We start from the raw sequence: 19,196 nt of genomic DNA on the forward strand, positions 1-19,196 counted from the left end.
TCTGCTAAATACCTTTTCACATGTGTTGCAACACACATCTATGCACTGAAATTTATATGGACTCTTAGAAAGTTTTAGAGATATGGACGTTTTGCCTCACAGAAAATTAGACCTTTTGGCCCTCTTCTTTCTTATTAATCCCTCCCTACTTGGGCCCCTAGAAGCCTCCTTGGCTCACTTCCATCTCGTCTTAGGACCACTTTGAAGACACCTGCTTGAAGAATCATTGCCAAGAGCAGGGCCACTCCTTTCTTCCTTCATCTCCTCCTTAAAGTCCACTCACTTGAATGTGTCCCCACATCCTTTCTTTTCACCCTCACCCCTAGTGGATGGATTTGGGGGCTCTTCTGCCCATCTCCTCTCTTTTTCTCATCTCAGCTGTTCTTGGTTTTTTGCAGGGTCTTGACTGAACCCAGGAAAGCCCATACTAATAATTTGAATTATTTGAATCCCATGATGGAGCTCAGGAAGCTTCCCCAGCTGTCCCAAAGGGCCTCAGGCCAGAAGCACAACTGAAGCAGCAAGGACCGGCAATGTCTCCTCTGCTGGGCGAAACCCTGCCCGGAGGCGCAGCACCACAGGTCCCGCAGAGTGAACCTGGCCCTTGGCCAACATCCTACATTAAGGCCACTTCTGACATTAAAAGGCCATACAGATCTCAAAAATGTGGAGAAAGGACACCCACCCAAAGGGTCAGATGAGATGGTGGCAGTGCCTGTGATAACTGTGTCACGGAGACCAAAGCTCAGAATCCACAGAGGCTCACAAAGGAAAATGCAGTCTCTTTGTGTCTTTCTACAGTGCCAAACAACATTGAGCATAAAAGTTGGGATGCAATAAATATTTATTGGGGGGAAGTAAAGACAGCAAAACCGGCAAGGATAACTAAGAATAGAGTTAATATAAATTACTTGAGGTAGCACCAGTCAAATGAACTCTGTTGCTATTTTGGTGTTCAGTTCTCCAAACCTGAGCATGCATAGTCTTCTGAGCTCAGATTCCATGTTTCTTGCTGGAGGAGATGAGCCAATTCACAGCCACGTGGAGCTCTGTCACTGGCTGCTCTCTCTTGTTGGTCTTCTGGCTCCCCCAGCAATGGTCCTCTCTTACTGAAAAGGGAAAAGGCAAGGAAGGAATTAAAGAAATCCTCATGTTAAAATTCTTCTTGTTAAACAATAAGACTCTTTAAAAAGTCCAAAAATCTACAACCAGCAACCATCCTACTTAATGGTGCAACGTTAGAAGCATTCTCTTAAAAACTGGAAACGACAAAGATGCGTGGTAGCTTTGTTTCTATTTAAAACCACCAAAAGCTAGAGGTAGTGCATTTAAGACCAAAAAAGTAGGTTTTTTTCAGTGGAATAGAAGAAACAAAACATACATTATTTCAGTGACACTGTGATTATATAGAAAACACGAAGTAATCTACAGATTATCTGAATTATTTATTTTAATAAATTCAAGTAAGTTATACAATAAACTTATTTTAAATCAAATATATTTCCACACACCAGTAACAAAGTTAGAAATGAAATTTCTTGACAGAGTAACAAAAATACAGAATCCCGAGGAATAAATACAAGTTGTACAAGTCCTCTGTTTAGACTATTTTAAAGCTTCATTGAAAGATATTTAAAAGGCACTTAAATAAGTAGAGAAGTATGCTTTGGTTTTGGATAGGACAAAATGATTTTGTAAAGATACTGCTCTCCAAATGTATAGATTTAATGCAATTGCAATCAAAATCCTAATAGTGATTTTTATAGTAATTGACACACTAATGTAAAAAATTATGTGGGAAGGCAGGGCGCGGTGGCTCACGCCTGTAATCCCAGCACTTTGGGAGGCCGAGGCAGGCGGATCACGAGGTCAGAAGATTGAGACCATCCTGGCTAACACAGTGAAACCCTGTCTCTACTGAAAATACAAAAAAATTAGCCAGACATGGTGGTGGGCGCCTGTAGTCCCAGCTACTCAGGAGGCTGAAGCAGGAGAATGGTGTGAACCTGGGAGGCAGAGCTTGCAGTGAGCTGAGATCACGCCACTGCACTCCAGCCTGGGTGACAGAGCGAGACTCTGTCTCAAAAAAATAAAAATAAAAAATTAGCCAGATGTGGTGGCATGCCCCTGTAGTCCCAGCTACTCAGGAGGCTGATGCAGGAGGATTGCTTGAGCCTGGGAGGTTGAGGATGTGGTGAGCTATGATCATGCCACTGCACTCCAGCTTGAGTGACAGAGCGAGACCTTGTCTCAAATAAATAAAATGCTTTTCTTGAAAGTAGCCTATTTAACAAAGAAATGGAATCAACATAGGTTCTCATTAATGGTGGATTGGATGAAGGAAATGTGGTACATACACAACATGAAATACTACACAGCCATAAAAAGAATAAAATCTAGTCCTTTGCAGCAACATGGATGCAGCTGGAGGCCATTATCCTAATCAAATTAATACAGAAACTTTTTGACTAAATGTATTTAGAATCTCTGTTAATAAGGGGCATCAACTTTCAGGATTGTTATGTTCTCTTGATCAATTGACCCCTTATCAATATGGAATTACTATCTTCATCTATGGTAATATTTGTTCATCTAAAAACCAATTTTTGTAATGCTATCGTAGATAATCCAGCTTTTGATTACTGTTAACACACTATATATTTTAGTTTATGTTTTTATATTAAAAGTGTATTTCTTTGGGGCAGCATGTAGATGTTTCATTTTTTAAAATCAAATCTGACAATCTCTGTCATTTATATGAGTGTTTAGACCATTTACATTTAATGAGATTTATGACATGGTTAAATTTAAATATATTATGTTTGTACTTTCTATATGTTTCATGTGTTTTTAAATTCCCCTTTTCCTCATTTCTACCTTCTTTTATATTTATTATTTTTAAATGATTTCATGTTACCCCCTTTGTTATCTTATTAGCTACAACTTTTTGTTGTGTTATTTTAGTGTTGTTTTATGGTCTATACTATATACCTTTAAGTTATCTCAGACTATCTTCCAGTGATACGATACCATTGCATGTTTGGGAACTTCACAATGTTCTACTTCAATTTCTCCCCTCCCAAACTTTGTGCTATTGTTATTGTGTATTATACTTTGATATGTGCTACAAATATCACAGTACATTGTTGTTATTTTTGCTTAAACAGTTGGTTATCTTTCAACAGATCTAAAGTTTAAGAAAAAGTACATAGATGTACCCACATAGTTACCATTTCTGATGCTCTTTATTTCTTTTTATAGATTCATATTTTCACCTGGTATCTTTTTTTTTTTTTTGAGATGGAGTCTTGCTCTGTCACCCAGGCTAGAGTGCAGTGGCGCAATCTCAGCTCACTGCAACCTCCACCTCCCGGGTTCAAGAGATTCTCCTGGCTCAGCCTCCGGAGTAGCTGGGACTACAGGCACACACCACCATGCCCAGCTAATTTTTGTATTTTTAGTAGAGACAGGGTTTCACCATGTTGGCAAGGATGGTCTTGATCTCCTGACCTCGTGATCTACCCACCTCGGCCTCCCAAAATGCTGAGATTACAGGCGTGAGCCACCATGCCCGGCCTGGTATCATTTTTATTCTGCCTAAAGAATTTCTTTAACGTTTGCCTCACTGTGAGTCTCCTGGTGGTGAATTCTTTCAACTTTATTATGTCTAACATGCTTTTATTTCACATTTGTTTTGAAGAGGTGTTTCCACTCAGTATAGAATGAGGTTGAGAGTTCTTTTTTTTCAGTATTTTGAAGATATTGGTCTACTGTTTTCTTGCTTGCATTGTTCCCGATAAAATATTTGTCATTATTTTGATTCTTCTGTACATAGCATTTTTCCCCCCTCTGGCTGCTTTTAAGATTTGCTTTATTACTAGTTTTGAGTAATTTGACTATAATGTAATTTGGTTTTATTTTCTTCACGTCTCTTGTGCCCAGGTTTCATTAAGCTTCTCGAATATGTGGGTGTAGAGTTGGTCTAAAATTTGGAATTTGGGGGGCATTTTTTCAGATATTTTTCTGCCCTACACTCCAACTTTCAGAAATTCTTTTCTGCTCACTTAGCTGTATTTTTTCTTTCTTTCTTTTAAAATTCTCTTTTCTCTAGGTATTTCACTTTAAATAGTTCTGTTGCTATGGTTTCAAGCTGATGATTCTTCTACAATGTCTAATCTTTTGTTAATCAAGCAGTGTCTTTTTTACTCACCATTGTAGTTTTCATCTCTTTCATTCACTTTTAGTCTTTGTGACATAATAAAAAAATACATATTTGGTTTCTGCCTCCATTTCCTGGCACACAGCTCCTAAAATCCTTGGGATCTCTGAAGTGATGAGTGTCTGATGAATATGGTAGTAAGAGGACTGATGGCTAGAGGGTCCTGGATAGCCTCAGGATGGGGGATAGTTGCCAGGAGAATCAACTGTGATTAAAGCGTTGGAAATTTTAGCCCCATTCCCTCTACCTCCAGGGAGAGGAGAGGGACTGAAAGGTGAATAGTTTACTACTGATCAATGATTTCACAATGAAGCCTCTTTAAATATACCTGCATAAAACCCCAAAAGATGGCCTTCAAAGAATTTTCAGATTGCTGAACATGTGAAGGTGCTGGAAAGGTGGCATGCCTGGAGAGGGCACAGAAACCTCATGCCAATTCCCATGTACCTTGCTCCATGTACCTCTTCATCTGGCTGTTTATCCACATCCTTTGTAATGTCCCTTAAAACAAAGTGGTAAGTTTAAGTAAGTACTTCCCTAAGTTTTGTGAGCCATTCTAGCAAAAGACCAAATATGAGAAGGAGGTCATAGGAACTCCCAATTTATAGCCAGCCTATCAGAAGTACTGGAAGTTTGCACTCAAAACTGGCAACTGAAGTGAGGTCAGACATATGTGACTAAGCCCTTAACCTGTGGCATCTCATTCTAACTCCATTTAGATAGAGTCAGAATTAGTTGAATTATAGAACACCTAGCTGGTGTTTGTAGAAAACTGGAGAATTACTTTATGGGAAAAACAGCCCCACATTTTTGTGACCAGAAGTGTTTTATGTGGAATATTGAGAGTATAGTGGAAGAAAATAGTTTGGTTTTTCCCCCTATTATATACTATTTTTTTAAAAACTTCAATGAAACTGCTTGGTTTCTACAACAAACTACTAGAGAAAGAGTCGTTTATAAAGAAATTTATTTCTCACAGTTCTGGAGGCTGGGAAGTTCAAGATCAAGTCACCAGCAGATTCCATGTCCGGTGAGGGCCCATTCCCTGGTTCGCAGACAGCCATCTTCTTGCTGTAACCTTACATCACAGAAGGCACGATGGTCCTCTCTCAGGCCTCTTCTATAAGGGCATAAATTCTGTTCAATCACCTCCCAAAATTCCCACCTCCTAATACCATCCATCACCTTTGGGTTTAAAATTTCAACATATGAATTTGAGGGGGATACAAATATTCAGTCTATACCACTAAAGTTTTTGAACAGATAGAATGCACTTATAATGACTTTAAATGTTCTTCTCTCTAATTCTAACATCTGTGTCACTTCTGGGTCAGTTTCTATTGGTTGACTTTTCTCCTAATTATAGGTGGTGTTTTCCTGCTTCTTTCATACCTAGTAATTTTTGGCTGCAGACATTGTGAATTTTATCTTGTTGGCAGCTGGATATTTTAATACTTGCATAGATATTCTTGAGCTTCGTTCTGGAATTCAATCAAGCTGCTTGAAAACAGGGCAAGGCACTTCTGTATTCTCCACCCAGTGCCCCATGAATCATGAGGTTTTCCAGTCTGGCTGGTGAAAATAGGTACTATTTTCAGTGTGAACACCATGCATTGTTACCACTTATCCTTTCAGATGGTTCTTTCCTTGGCCCTAGAGAGTTTCCTCATGTGCATGTGCTGATCGGTGCCTAGCTGAGCATTTGAGCATGATCCTCTGCAGAGCTCCAGAGTTCTCTATCTCTGGGCATCTCTCTCCTCTCCAGTATTCTCTTTGGCAAACTCTGACTGCCTTTATCTCTCAAGGCTCAGAGCTCCATCTATTTAATTCTTGGAGTCCATAGGGCTTGGCCTGGGTTTCTCTTCTCTGTGCCGTATCCTAGACGCTTTCCCAAGGCAGTCAATTACAGCATTCATAGGACTTATTTTCCATTGCTCAGGGATCATGGTCCCTTGCTGCTTGATGTCCAATGTCTTGAAACTGTTGTTTCCTATATTTTTCAGTTTTTTGGCTATTTTAGATAGGAGGACAAATCCAGTCAGAATGAGGATAAATTGTCATAATAAGCAAAAGCCCATTTAAAAAATATAGTAATATATTTGGGTCCTACTGCATATCTTCACTTGGAAGCCCCACCACCTTCTCAGAATCAACATGGGCAAAACTAAATGCCCTATCTCCCTGCAGCCATCATCTCCGCCTTCTCCACCTGGAGTCTTTGCCTCAGTCAATGGCACCATCACCCACACAGCTGTCTAAGTTAAAGCCTGAGAGTCATTTAGATTTTGCTTTCCCTCATTATTCACATCTAGTTTATTAACTAATCTGATCAATTCTAACTCATATACATCTCCCTAATCTTTCTCCTTTTCTCCATGTCAACAATCACTGCCCTAAGACTGTTATCATCTCTCTGGTGGCAGTTTGTACCGTGTACCAGTTGGTATAGCTAAAACTACTTTCCCAGAATTATTTCCTGGTCGAAATTCAGGTTAGAGTTGGACAAAAGAATTTGAGTGATATTTGGGAGGTAGAAGAGAAGCCACAGCCATTACTCTCTGACAGCTCTTGTTGCTAGTTGTCGTGACATACAGATACCAGTGGATTCCGGCTCATCCTGCTCTCCCTTACTCTGTGTTCAGCTCTTCCCAATGGCCAGCCATGTCCATTAGCAGTAGCCCCAATGCCACCACCAGATACTTGTCAGAGGACCCACAGAAGTGGTAGCTAAATTTCTTTGGAGTTTTTCTCTAGACACTTTGTAACTCCACTCTAGCAGCTGAATGTGCTTGGATTCTCAGGGCCCCCTGCAATCTCAACTTGTCCACCTTGCCATGCTTTAGGAAGGTTGGATAGTGACTGCTCTTTGATCCTCCATCTTCCCTAACTCATCCTATAATTGTGCATGGTCTTAGTCCTATAACAATTCCTCATTCAATAATACTTAAGTGATTCTGCTTCCCTAATTGAATACTGACTGACACATCTCATTGATATTTTTAAACTTTTTCACTGTGAAACATACAAAAAAAGCACAAATAAGTGATCAGCTTTAAGAAGAAGAAGAAATAAATATACCTGTGTAATCTCACATCCAGATCAAGAAATAGAACATTACTCATGGGTAGATGCAAATGAAATGCAAGGAATGTAATAGGGAATGACTCTTCTCTAAGTATACATTTTTATATAGCCTTGACTGTTGAATCATTTTAATATTTTACATTTCCAAAAAATAAAACAAGTATGAGGAGATAAACCTAAAAATAAATATAAATAAAACCAATAAATCTAATGATATATTACATTGATACCATGCCTACAAAGAAAAAAAAAAAAAACTCTCAGTGGTGTATATTCTAAGGAAAAAAGTGAGATATTGAAAAAAATAGATATTGAACTTTACTTAGTAAGTTGATTTGGTATAGCTTACAAAACGTGCATGTTGATATTTGGGGGTGCTAGTGTTCCATTTGTGGAAGATAGGAAATATAAACATGGGATGGAGGTGTTGCAGTCTTGTTATCTGAGCTCTTGTCTAATGACCAAGAAAATTAAGGACCATGGACACCAAAGGTGAAGCTGGGGCAGAGGTTTAATAAGCAAAATAGGAAAGCTCTTCGCAGTAGAAGGGGCACCTGAGAGGGTTGCCTTTTCTTCAGTTGAATACAGGGGCTTTCATTAAAGAAAAAAAAACAAAAAACTTCGCCTATCTGTGCAGCTGTCTGTGTAACTGCCCTCACCTGTGCAGCTGCAGGCATGTCTCAGGCAAGCCTCCTTCCCATGCAAGTTTCCATGGATCCCACTGTGTGCATGCTCATAGAAGAGGAGGAAACTTTTCCCTGGGAACCCACCAATTACACAGAGAACAAAGGTGTTTCTATGTTAGGCCTTGCTCCCTTATCTGTGCAGCTGCAGCTTGATTTTTCAGGCTGTTTCTCTGTTTAAAAGAATTATACTGAGGACTGGCCTTAACTGTCTGCTTACCTGGGTTTTTTTCCTTTTTCTGTTCTCATTTCCCTACTCAGGACTGGAGACCCCAGCTGCTGTTAGGGAGGTTGGATGATGATCTTTCTAGCTAATTCCAGCTAAATAGTGGCATCGTGTGGGGGACTATAACAGTCAGGGCTCCTCCTGAGGTTAATTTAAGGGTCCCCAGAAGAATGGTGTGGCCATGTGTGGTTCCATTTGCATTACCATTTGAAGTTCAGTGGCCTCTAAGTGAGAAGAAATAGTTTGGGTTATTAGAGGACATGTATCAAAACAAAACAAGGTGGGGGTAAGGACAGCTTAAAAATCCCAAGGCTGTCAACACTCCCCAATAACTGGTGGCTATAGTTATGCCTGTTAAGATTTGGGTGCATGGGACTTGGCTTTGGTTAGGTTCCTTGGTCTTATTCTCCCAAACAAACCTCTGAGTTATGGGCACCCTATCTATTTCCATCACCTGGCAGCGTTTGCAGGATAATTGCTCAGAATTAAAATATCGATCCAGATTATTTATATTACCTATCCCTTTTGTTTCTTCTGAGCTGCAGCCATAGATCACTGGTTGGTTTACAGGAATAAGCAAGGTGAATCTATAATGTAGGCAAAAACTTAAAAACAACTGAGATTAGAATTAATTGACAAGTGTATATGTCTTGAAACATAATTTTTCTCTGTCCAGTCCTCATTTTTTTTCTAAAAAAAATCATGATAAGACTTAGTTGTTTGCAAAATAAACTTTAGTTTTATACTTGGCCTGATTATTTGTGTAAAGTGCAGCAAGGATACCAATCCTTCACAGATGCTTTTAAATTGGCCTTGATGGAGCTCTGCTCCACAAAAAATCTAAGATGAGACCTTTTAAACCTGAGCCCACCCATGGGTTTGTACCCTTAAATATCTATGAGTTGGGTAAATTCCTCTCTTCTTGAGGTCCCAAAAATATGGGGCTCCTGGGCCTGTCAGAAAGTTTAGGAACCCTGTACAGGGACTATGTAGACAAGGTATGAGGTTAGTTTTTCCAAGGGGCTTTTATTGACTCTGCAAGTGAAGTTTGATTCCTTAAAGGGAAGAACACCATTCTGGTCAAAGCCTTGGTAAAATGGCCAGTATCTCCAGCTGTGTCCTGTTGCAAAAGAAAATGGATTCTTATTGCACTGATGCAAATAAGTATATTGCCATAATTTTGGAATACCCACAAATAGTTTCCAAATTCTGGAGATGCCAGGCAGAGATAAACAAACATGCTTCAAATTTTGTTTACAGGAATATACCTTACTCAATCATTAAAGGCTGTAAATAGCTCAAGATAAGTTTTCTTGACTGAAAAACAAAACAAGGATCAGTAACGTTTTAAGCAAAAAGGCTAAAAAGGTTACTTCAGTTTTCTGTTAGTTCAGTCCATTCTGTTAACTCTTGCTTTGCTTAATATTCATGAACATTTCAGCTCATCATGAGTCCTGCACACTTTTACTTTATTCCAATGTTAAAATCTCCACAGTTATCAGATACTTGCATTTGAGAGCACCTGTCAAAGTCCTATAGCTGATTATAACTATCTTTTGAAGAGGATCAAAACAAGACAACAATTGTCTGTGAAATGATGAAATGTCCAGGTTATTTACAGTTAAGAACATGTTTGGCAAAGAAATTTGGTTATTTCTGTGGTTTTCAATAACTTAACATAAAATCCTTAATTATAATTGGTAGCATATATTTAGACATTATAATTTTTTTTTTTTTAAGATGGAGTCTTGCTCTGTCACCCAGGCTGGAGTGCAGTGGTACAATCTCGGCTCACTGCAATCTCTGCCTCCCAGGTTCATGCCGTTGTCCTGTCTCAGCCTCCCGAGTAGCTGGGACTACAGGTGCCCGCCACCACGCCCAGCTAATTTTTTGTATTTTTAGTAGAGACAGGGTTTCACCATGGTCTTGATCTCCTGACCTTGTGATCCACCCACCGTGGCCTCCCAAAGTGCTGGGATTACAGGAATGAGCCACCGTGCCCAGCCCAGACATTATAATTTTTAAAATCCCATATAAGGTTGGAATATATATTGATATTATTTACTAAAATATAACCTGAAGAGTACTAAACATCATTTTGATAATCCCGGCTTCACGCAGTGGCTCACACCTGTAATCCCAGCACTTTGGGAGGTTGAGGCAGCCAGATCACCTGAGGTCGGAAGTTCAAGACCAACCTGACCAACATGGAGAAACCCCATCTCTACTAAAAATACAAAATTAGCTGGGAGTGGTGGTGCATGCCTGTAATTCCAGCTACTCGGGAGGCTGAGGCAGGAGAATCACTTGAACCTAGGAGGCGGAGGTTGCAGTGAGCCAAGATCACACCATTGCACTCCAGCCTGGGCAACAAGAGTGTCTCAAAAAAAAAAAAAAAAAAAAAAGACAATTCCACATACCCAAACATGTCAAATAATCCTGTTTACCTCCCTGTTGGGTGCTCTAGGGGCCCTCTGTAGCATCCAAAAGCTAGGGGTTAGAAAAGACAACCTTGAAACTGAGGTTTGATTTTGGGAAGCCGGTTAAATATGTTAGAGGTTCAAAGCACTTGACATTACAAAATACAATTCCAGATCACTATAAGCTATTTATTTTAGTCAACATGATGACTCTAATCTAAAACAACCCTTTAACTCTAGACAGAAATTTACTTTTCCATGTCTTCTTATAATATTTTACTAAAATACATTTTACTGTTTTTACATACCTTGCATGTAAATCTATTTTCAGTAGTCTCGATTACATGTTATAGTGGTAACTCTTAGCAATTTTTAACTTTAATGTAAAACCTGGTAAGTTGTTTTAATTATAAACTAGGCACACATAAAGTCTGACTCCTTCCAGCATAGTTAAGGGCATGGTAAATTTGATATGTACCCAGGGCTTATCAATTGTGAAGCAGCCAAGTCAAATTGTTCTCAAAGAACAAAGGAGCAGTTTACAACCTTAAAACGTTTAGCAAACCTAGGCCGGGCATGGTAGCTCATGCCTGTAATCCCAGCACTTTGGGAGGCTGAGGCAGGTGGATCATGAGGTCAGGAGATAGAGACCATCCTGGCTAACATGGTGAAACCCTGTCTCTACTAAAAATACAAAAAATTAGCCAGGTGTGGTGGTGGATGCCTGTAGTCCCAGCTACTCGGGAGGCTGAGGCAGGAGAATGGCATGAACCCGGGAGGCAGAGCTTGTAGTGAGCTGAGATCACACCACTGCACTCCAGCCTTGGTGACAAGCGAGACTCCGTCTCAAAAAAAACACAACTAGCAAACCTAGTATCTGACCTGCATAATTTAGACCACATATTTACATCTGAGGACATTTGTATTTTACCTATAATGTTTAAGACTAGTCTTATTTCTTAAAGATTAAAGTGACATGAACTAAAGGCATTATAGCTTTTATTTGATCTAAGTGCTTATTTTTTAAGCCAATTGATTGGAGCTTTTTAAATATAAACATTACACATATAATACATATGACTACACAGACAGAAGATGCAGCAGTTACAAGGTTTTGTTTGTTTGTTTGTTTGTTTGTTTATCAATCTCCATATTGGATTACTAGCCTCAGGGTGAAGTCCTTTAAGAGTAGGTCTAGGAAAGCATGCAGTTTCTAGGGCCTAATAAACAGGCATACCTGTTATACAAAAACAGATTTTGAGAGGGATCTATTTACCTCCAATACCTGGTGTTCCATGAGGAAGATAGAGATTTCTCCCAAAATGGAATCCGTGGTGTCTTTTCTATTTTTCCAAGGAGTCCCAGGCCATTAGAAATTGTCCTAGGGCTTTTTATGCATGCATTAAGAGTGGCAAGACAAAATGGAGAAAAGTAATTTAGTTGACTGAGGAAAAAGTAAAGAAGAAAAGAAAACCTTTCCAGAAAAACAAGATCCAAGAAGAAAAAAACACAAAGTCCTTTTTTTTGACAGAAAGTCTTGCTCTCTCACCTAGGCTTGAGGGCAGTGGTGTGATCTTGACTTAATACAATCCCCCCTCCCAAGTTCAAGTGATTCTCCTGCCTCAGCATTCTGAGTAGCTGGGACTACAGGCACACGCTATTGTGCCCAGCTAATTTTTTTTTTTTTTTGGCATTTTTGGTAGAGACGAGATTTTGTCATGTTGGCCAGGGTAATCTCAAACTCCTGGCCTCAAGCAATCCACCTTCCTTGGCCTCCCAATGTGTTGGGATTACAGGCATGAGCCACCATCCCCAGTCAAGGCTTTTAAAAATACACTTATAACTTGGATATCCACTTTTTTTTTTTTGAGCGGGGGACAGCATCTTGCTCTGTCTCCCAGGCTGGAGTGCAGTGGTGTGAACTTGGCTCACTGCAAGCTCCACCTCCCGGGTTCATGTCATTCTCCTGCCTCAGCCTCCTGAGTAGCTGGAACTGCAGGCTCCCGCCACCACATCTGGCTAATTTTTTGTATTTTTTTTTTAGCAAAGACAGAGTTTCACCATGTTAGCCAGGATGGTCTCGTTCTCCTGACCTCATGATCTGCCCGTCTCAGCCTCCCATGGATATCCACTTTTAATTAAGCTGAGTACTCTTTAAGAACTTCCTTTTTTATTAATTAAAACTTTGCTGAGAATACAAACAGTGATCCTTATCGTTCCTTTTACCAGTTTGCACAGGGAGAAAGAAGCCAAAAGTCCATCTGGTTAAAAACAAACAAACAAACAAACAAACAAAACAAAACTTTAACCTTTTGCTGGCATGTCCGGCTTCTGGATTTTTCTGGGGGAGTTTCATAAGTTTGCACCACTACCTGTTCACAGTCATGTTCAGGTTCTCCAGTTTCCTCTGGGAGGAAAGTGGCTGGGTTCAGACCCCTCTAACAGCAAAGCCTGATATTTGGAGAGGCAATTATCTGTTAGTCAGAGACTTCCCTTAGAGGACAGCAGTTCTACCACATTATGTGGGGTATATACACTTATTCCCAATGGTTAACTTGGTGACTTCTGGCACCAGCAAAGCCACCACAGCAACTGCTCAGAAGCAGGCTGGCCATCCTTTAGCCACCAAGTCTAGATCCTTGCTTAGGTAACCTACTTGCTGTTGAGCTGGACCTTGCGCCTCAGTCAAAACTTCCAGGGCCATTCCCTTCCTTTTTGATACATAGAGACTGAATGCCTTCCCTATCGGAAGACTATGGGCTGATGGTTTAACTAAGGTTTGTTTTAACTGGTTAAAGGCTTTTTTAGCCCCAAGTTCCCAAGTCAGGTAGTGAGTCTTAGCTGCTTGAGTTTCTTTTATGAGGTGATATTAAGGGTGAGTTATCTCAGCATACCCAGGTATCCATAGTTTGCAAAATCCAGTAATGCCTAAGAATCCCTTCAGTTGTTTAAGAGTTTGGGGTAGGGGAAAAGAGAAAATGGTCCTAATCTTTTCCTCACCTAGTGCTCTGGTCCCTTCTGATAAGACTAGACCTAGGTACTTTACTGAAGTCTGAGTCTTAGATGTTGAAACCCTATATGTCTTTTTAGCTAAGAAATTGAGGACAGCCCCAGTGCCTTCCTGAGACTTTCTTGGTTGGGGCACAGAGGAGAATGTTATTGACATACTGCAACTCTTCAAATTGAGGGTCAGAAAAATCAGCGATCTTTGGACAGGGCCTGTTTTTGCAACTTCCTTGTGATATCAGGGGCTGCCTGAGTAATAAATATGTTATTTAAGATTGGGTGTCCTTCAATTGAATTGGGAGACAGGGAGGTGTGTTTCACTAATGCTTCTCTCAGCCTTTCCAGAGAGGCTGAGGGATTTTCATCCAGTTTTTGATCTATTATGGAAAGCTTGAAGTAGTTAATAGGTTTGGCTCCAGTCCTTTGCAAGTCTTCCAATATACACATTTGAAAGAACTTCCCTCTCCATCTCTGATGCTATTATCATGGTCCCATTTAGGGTCCTCCAAGGGCATTACTACTCTCCCAATTGATTAAGGCTCTTCCCCTTCCCTGGCACTGTATGAGACAGAAAGTTTATCCCCAGATTTCTCTGTTGCTTGCAGGGCTTCCTGTTTCACAGCAGCAGTTAGGGTATGATTTAAGATTAATATAACATCCTTCCAGGAGAGTTTAAATACTTGGGTTAAATCCTAGAAGACCTCAATATATGAGTGAATTTGGGGCTTTCCCAGAACAAACTTCAAGGTCTGAGGGTTAGAGGAGATCCAGGCTGCACTCAAGTGGAGTGAAGGCTTGAAGATCTAGAAAGGGAGGGGGAAAAGGTGTCCCTTCGTCTTCTCCCTCCTATTAGAGTGACCCAGGATAGAAAGAAAGATAGGAAGGGTGTCCCCCTTCTCTTTCCTTTTGTCTCCTCTGGGTCCCAGCAACCATCATAGGTGCTGCCCACGGATGCAAGCTTGACCTTCACCCATGGATCTGTAAGAGCTAGTCAGCAGGAGTAGTCATGCTTACCTACTTGATGCCTTAGCTCTCTGTCTCTGGGTTTCCCAAGCCTACTCGACTCAAAAGGCTTCCAAGGTACCCCATGGGCCCAGGAGAGATTGTGCAGTAACTGGATGTGGGCAAGACCCTTTAATGGAGGGAATGTCCTGACTCTATACCTGGCTTCTCTTACTATGGCTCTAATGAAGTACTGAATTCCCAGAAAATGGAACCAACAGATTTCTAAGCATAAAATCCCCTTTTTGTTTAAATGCCAATGTAGCTGGATGTATAACAGGTGCCTCAGAAGAACATAAGGATTACATGGCTGTCGTCCCTTCTATGGGGACAGTACTAAGCTAGAATTTGTCTCTTTAGGGTGATTTCCTCCCAACTATTGAAAGTGCAGTTTACCTGCCTATAAATAGGGCATGTGTTCTGACTACTGATAGAGAGATGTAGGAGGGAAAGGATTTGGGGAACTAGAGGTTTGGGACAAAGGGCCGATAAAGCTCCCTATGAAGAAAAATTCCATTTCACTAGGTGGCGTAGCAGGGACTGAAATGTTTGGTAAAAACTTTGACTCCAAATTCTTTCCAGGCAGAGGTTAGAGAGGTGTGAGGCTTGGTAGGCTGTCCCCACAATATGCCTACTGGCAGGAAAAAATTTGATTTGTCTCATGGAGGAACTTTTTGAATTCATTGGGCAGTGTTGAGTTCTTCCATGGAGGAAAAAGAAAACAACCCAAATGGAGAAAAGGGTATTCACTCAGGGTGAAATATCCCCCTTTACAGTGCCATGAATGACTACCACTGGGGGACAAAAAGGCCCTTACTAGGTGAAAGTTTAGACTGAAAAGTTTAGACTGAAATCTTGAAATCACCCCATCCCAAGAAAATCACAGAAGCAGCAATTATTTGAGTTACACTCCTGGCTACTAAGACATTTGCTAACTTTACCCAACAAGATTATCTCCCCAGGCTGTAAAAACTCCTTTAACATAGCATACAAAAAAGGGATAGGAGACGTGACAGCCACAAAAAAGAAAGGAAGACAATGTGATAAGAAAATCTGGAAGTCCTGGTGCCAACACCCTGATGGCTTGCTGAGGACTGGAGTTAGTCCAGGGGCTTTCAGGTAACACTGAGGTGTAGCTTTGGCCAGAAACCTTCAGTTGCCCCAGGACCTCCTTCCAGTCCCACGCAATGGCTAGGCTTTCCATGAAAGAAAACTCGATTGGAACAGAGCCAACATTCCCACCACCTGATGGTGATCGGAGATTGACAAAGTCCTCTCCAACATGCCTGTCCCCTTAGTTCTGTAAGGCTGGCAGCCACACTATTCATCTTTAACTGGCTGACAGGGTTCCAGTGTTCTGTTTAATTTTTAAAAGCTGAGAATGAGAAGTCTCAGAAACGAAAGTAAAGAGTTGGAGGTCTGCTCCTACTCACCATTCCAATATATCCTTTCCAGGCCAACACAGCACAATGTTGCAGTGTTGTTGTCTGAGGTATTACCTGAGCTCTTTGTTTCACAACCAAGAACATTAAGGAGTGTGGACACCAAGGGTGAGGTTGGAGCAAAAGTTTAAAAAGCAAAAGAGGAAAGCTCTCCACAGCAGGGGGCCCAGAAGTGTTGCCATTTTTTCAGTTGAAGACAAAGGCTTTCATAAGAAACTTGCCCTGTCTGTGTAGCTGTCTGTGTAACTGCCCTTATCTGTGCAGCTGCAGCATGTCTCAGGAAGCCTCCCCTGACATGCAAGTTTCCAGGGAGACCACCATTTGCATGGTCATAGAAGGGGAGGAAACCTTTTCTTGGGAGTCTGTTGATCACACAAAGAACAAAGGCATTTCTTTGTTGGGCTTTCCTCCCATATCTGTGCAGCTGCAGCTTGATTTTTATTTTTATTTTTTTGAGACAGAGTCTCCCTCTGTCGCCCTGGCTGGAGTGCAGTGGTGCAATCTCAGCTCACTGCAAGCTCCACCTCCTGGGTTCATGCCATTCTCCTGCCTCAGCCTCCTGAGTAGTTGGGACTACAGGTGCCCACCACCACACCTGGCTAATTTTTTGTATTTTTAGTAGAGACAGGGTTTCACCATGTTAGCCAGGATGGTCTCAATCTCCTGACCTTGTGATCCGCCCACCTTGGCCTCCCAAAATGCTGGGGTTACAGGCATGAGCCACTGTGCCTGGCCTGCAGCTTGATTTTTCAGGCTGTTTCTCTGTTTGAAAAAATTCTACTGAGGACCTGCCTTAACTATCTGCTCAACCGGGTTTTTTTCCTTTCTCCTCTCTCAGAGGGAGGCAAGAAACTACCACAGTGTTGGACTAACATTGTAATTAGTGGTGTGAACACACACACACACACACACACACACACACACACAAAATTTCCTAACTGCCTGCTGAAAGGGACCAGAACCAATCATTTAGTTGTGAGCACTCCTAATGCCCTTGGAATTAAATCCCCTTAAAAGGAATCAGGAGACCAGGTGTGGTGGCTCATGCCTGTAATCCCAACATTTTGGGAGGCCGAGGCAGGTGGATCACGAGGTCAGGAGATTGAGACCATCCTGGCTAACATGGTGAAAACCCGTCTCTACTAAAAATATATATATACAAAAAAAAAAAAAAAAATTAGCCAGGTGTAGTGCCAGGCACCTGTAGTCCCAGCTACTTGGGAGGGTGAGGCATGAACCTGGGAGTTGGAGCTTGCAGTGAGCCGAGATCACGCCACTGCACTTCAGCCTGGGTGACAGAGAGAGAGACTCTGTCTCAAAAAAAAAAAAAAAAGAAAAAAAAAAAGAAAAAGAAAAAGAAAAAGAAATCGGGAACTCCTGAAGAAATGCCTGATTCTAGGGCTGGACAGGAAACCTAAAAGATAAACAATGGAACATCTTGTGCCAGAAGAAAGTGCTTAAAAACTGATTGAGACATGTCAACAGAACACAGGAGCCAGCCTGGAGAGACTCACTCCTAGCTAAATTTAGGACAATTTAAGCATTGCAACAAATAAAGATACGAGTGTTTTATAGCTCATTAAAGAGTCTGTGAATCCATATTAGTAAATTTATTTTTTTTATTTAAGGTAAAGAGAGAAAGAAAAACTCTTCTTTACCAAAAACATTAACTAACAAATATAGATGGAATGATGGAAATATAAAACATCATTTTATAAACATCATTGTAGTAACTGATTTGGGTAACAATCATTATCAGATGCTAAATTTGTTAGTTGAAAATTGTTGGAAAACAGAATTTTTAAAAATATGTCAAACACCATTTAAGTTAAACAATCAAATTCAACTTCACCAGTCGTAGGACGAACTGACTTCCTTGCCTCCTGAAGTGACGCACTGAGAAGAACACAACCCCACCTCTGTAGTAATTTTACCAAAATTCTGAACTTTATTTAAATAACGAGAAAACAATCAGACAAATCCTCAAATCCTCTCCAAAGAAACCAATACACTAATTTTAGCATATTTTGGGCCTATTTTTGACTTTACATACTCTTATGTTTGTGAGATCCAGTCATGCTGCTGTATAGATATTGAATACAGGGACCTTCTGCAAAACAGCTGGCTCAGACTCCTCAAAAATGTCAACATTGTGAAAGAAAACAGAAGTCTAGAGAACTAGTCTAGATTAAAGTGATCTTAAAACATATGGCAACCATATACAAACAAAAACCCCACCTCTGTAGTAATTTTACCAAAATTCTGAACTTTTGTTTGCTGTATAGTATTCTGCTATACAAATGCATCACGATTTGTTCACCTAACATCCTGTTGAAGAGTGTTTGGGTTGTTGCCAACTTGTGGCTATTAGGAATATTAAGGCTATTCATAGCAGCTATGAATGTACTCATATGTGTCTTTGAGAAACACATGTACACATTTCTATTAAATACATGCCTAGTAGTAGAATTGCTGGATCACAGATATGCAATTGTTCTGTTTTGGTAGTTAATAAAATACAATTTTCCAAAGTGGCTGTGTGTACCAATTTATTAGCCATTAGGATATGATTTTTCTATTCCAGTCTCATTTTTCTATTTGGCTTTCTGTCATTTTTCTTATTGGCTGGTAGTTATTACCTTTATATTTGAATGTAAGTTTTTTCTTAATTATGTGCATTTCAAATATCTTATTTTATTTTATTTATTTATTTATTTATTTTTGAGACTGAGTCTCACTCTGTCACCCAGACTGGAGTGCAGTGGCACAATCTCGGCTCACTGCAACCTCCACCTCCCGGGTTCAAGAGATTCTTCTGCATCAGCCTGCTGAGTAGCTGGGACTACAGGTGAGCAACATCACACCTAGCTAATTTTTTGTATTTTTAGTAGAGGCAGGGTTTCACCATGTTGGCCAGGCTGGTCTCGAACTCCTGACTTTGTGATCCACCTGCCTCAGCCTCCCAAAGTGTTGGGATTACAGGCGTTAGCCACCGCACCCAACCCAAATATTTTCTCTTTGACCTTTAGCTTTCTTAGTGGTGTCCTTTATTGACCAGAATTCTTAATTATAACAGTCTCATGAATCAATCTTTTCCTTTATGTTTAGTGCTTT

General features: G+C 40.5%; 1 protein-coding gene and 1 long non-coding RNA gene across 2 annotated transcripts in view; one reads left to right on the top strand and one right to left on the bottom strand.

The window, feature by feature from the left end:
- The window catches only part of LOC101016527 (zinc finger protein 746), a 122,216-nt gene that overhangs the window by 52,133 nt on the left and 50,887 nt on the right, over positions 1 to 19,196 (top strand). The window lies entirely within an intron of this gene.
- LOC103883336 lies at positions 827 to 16,610 on the bottom strand. Its single transcript, XR_002521225.1, has 2 exons — positions 16,074 to 16,610; positions 827 to 1,109 (listed from the first exon to the last, which is right to left on the bottom strand). It is a non-coding gene; the product is annotated as an uncharacterized LOC103883336 (long non-coding RNA).

This window comes from Papio anubis, chromosome 4, assembly GCF_008728515.1.
Source record: "Papio anubis isolate 15944 chromosome 4, Panubis1.0, whole genome shotgun sequence".
In the NCBI taxonomy this organism is placed as follows: domain Eukaryota; kingdom Metazoa; phylum Chordata; class Mammalia; order Primates; family Cercopithecidae; genus Papio; species Papio anubis.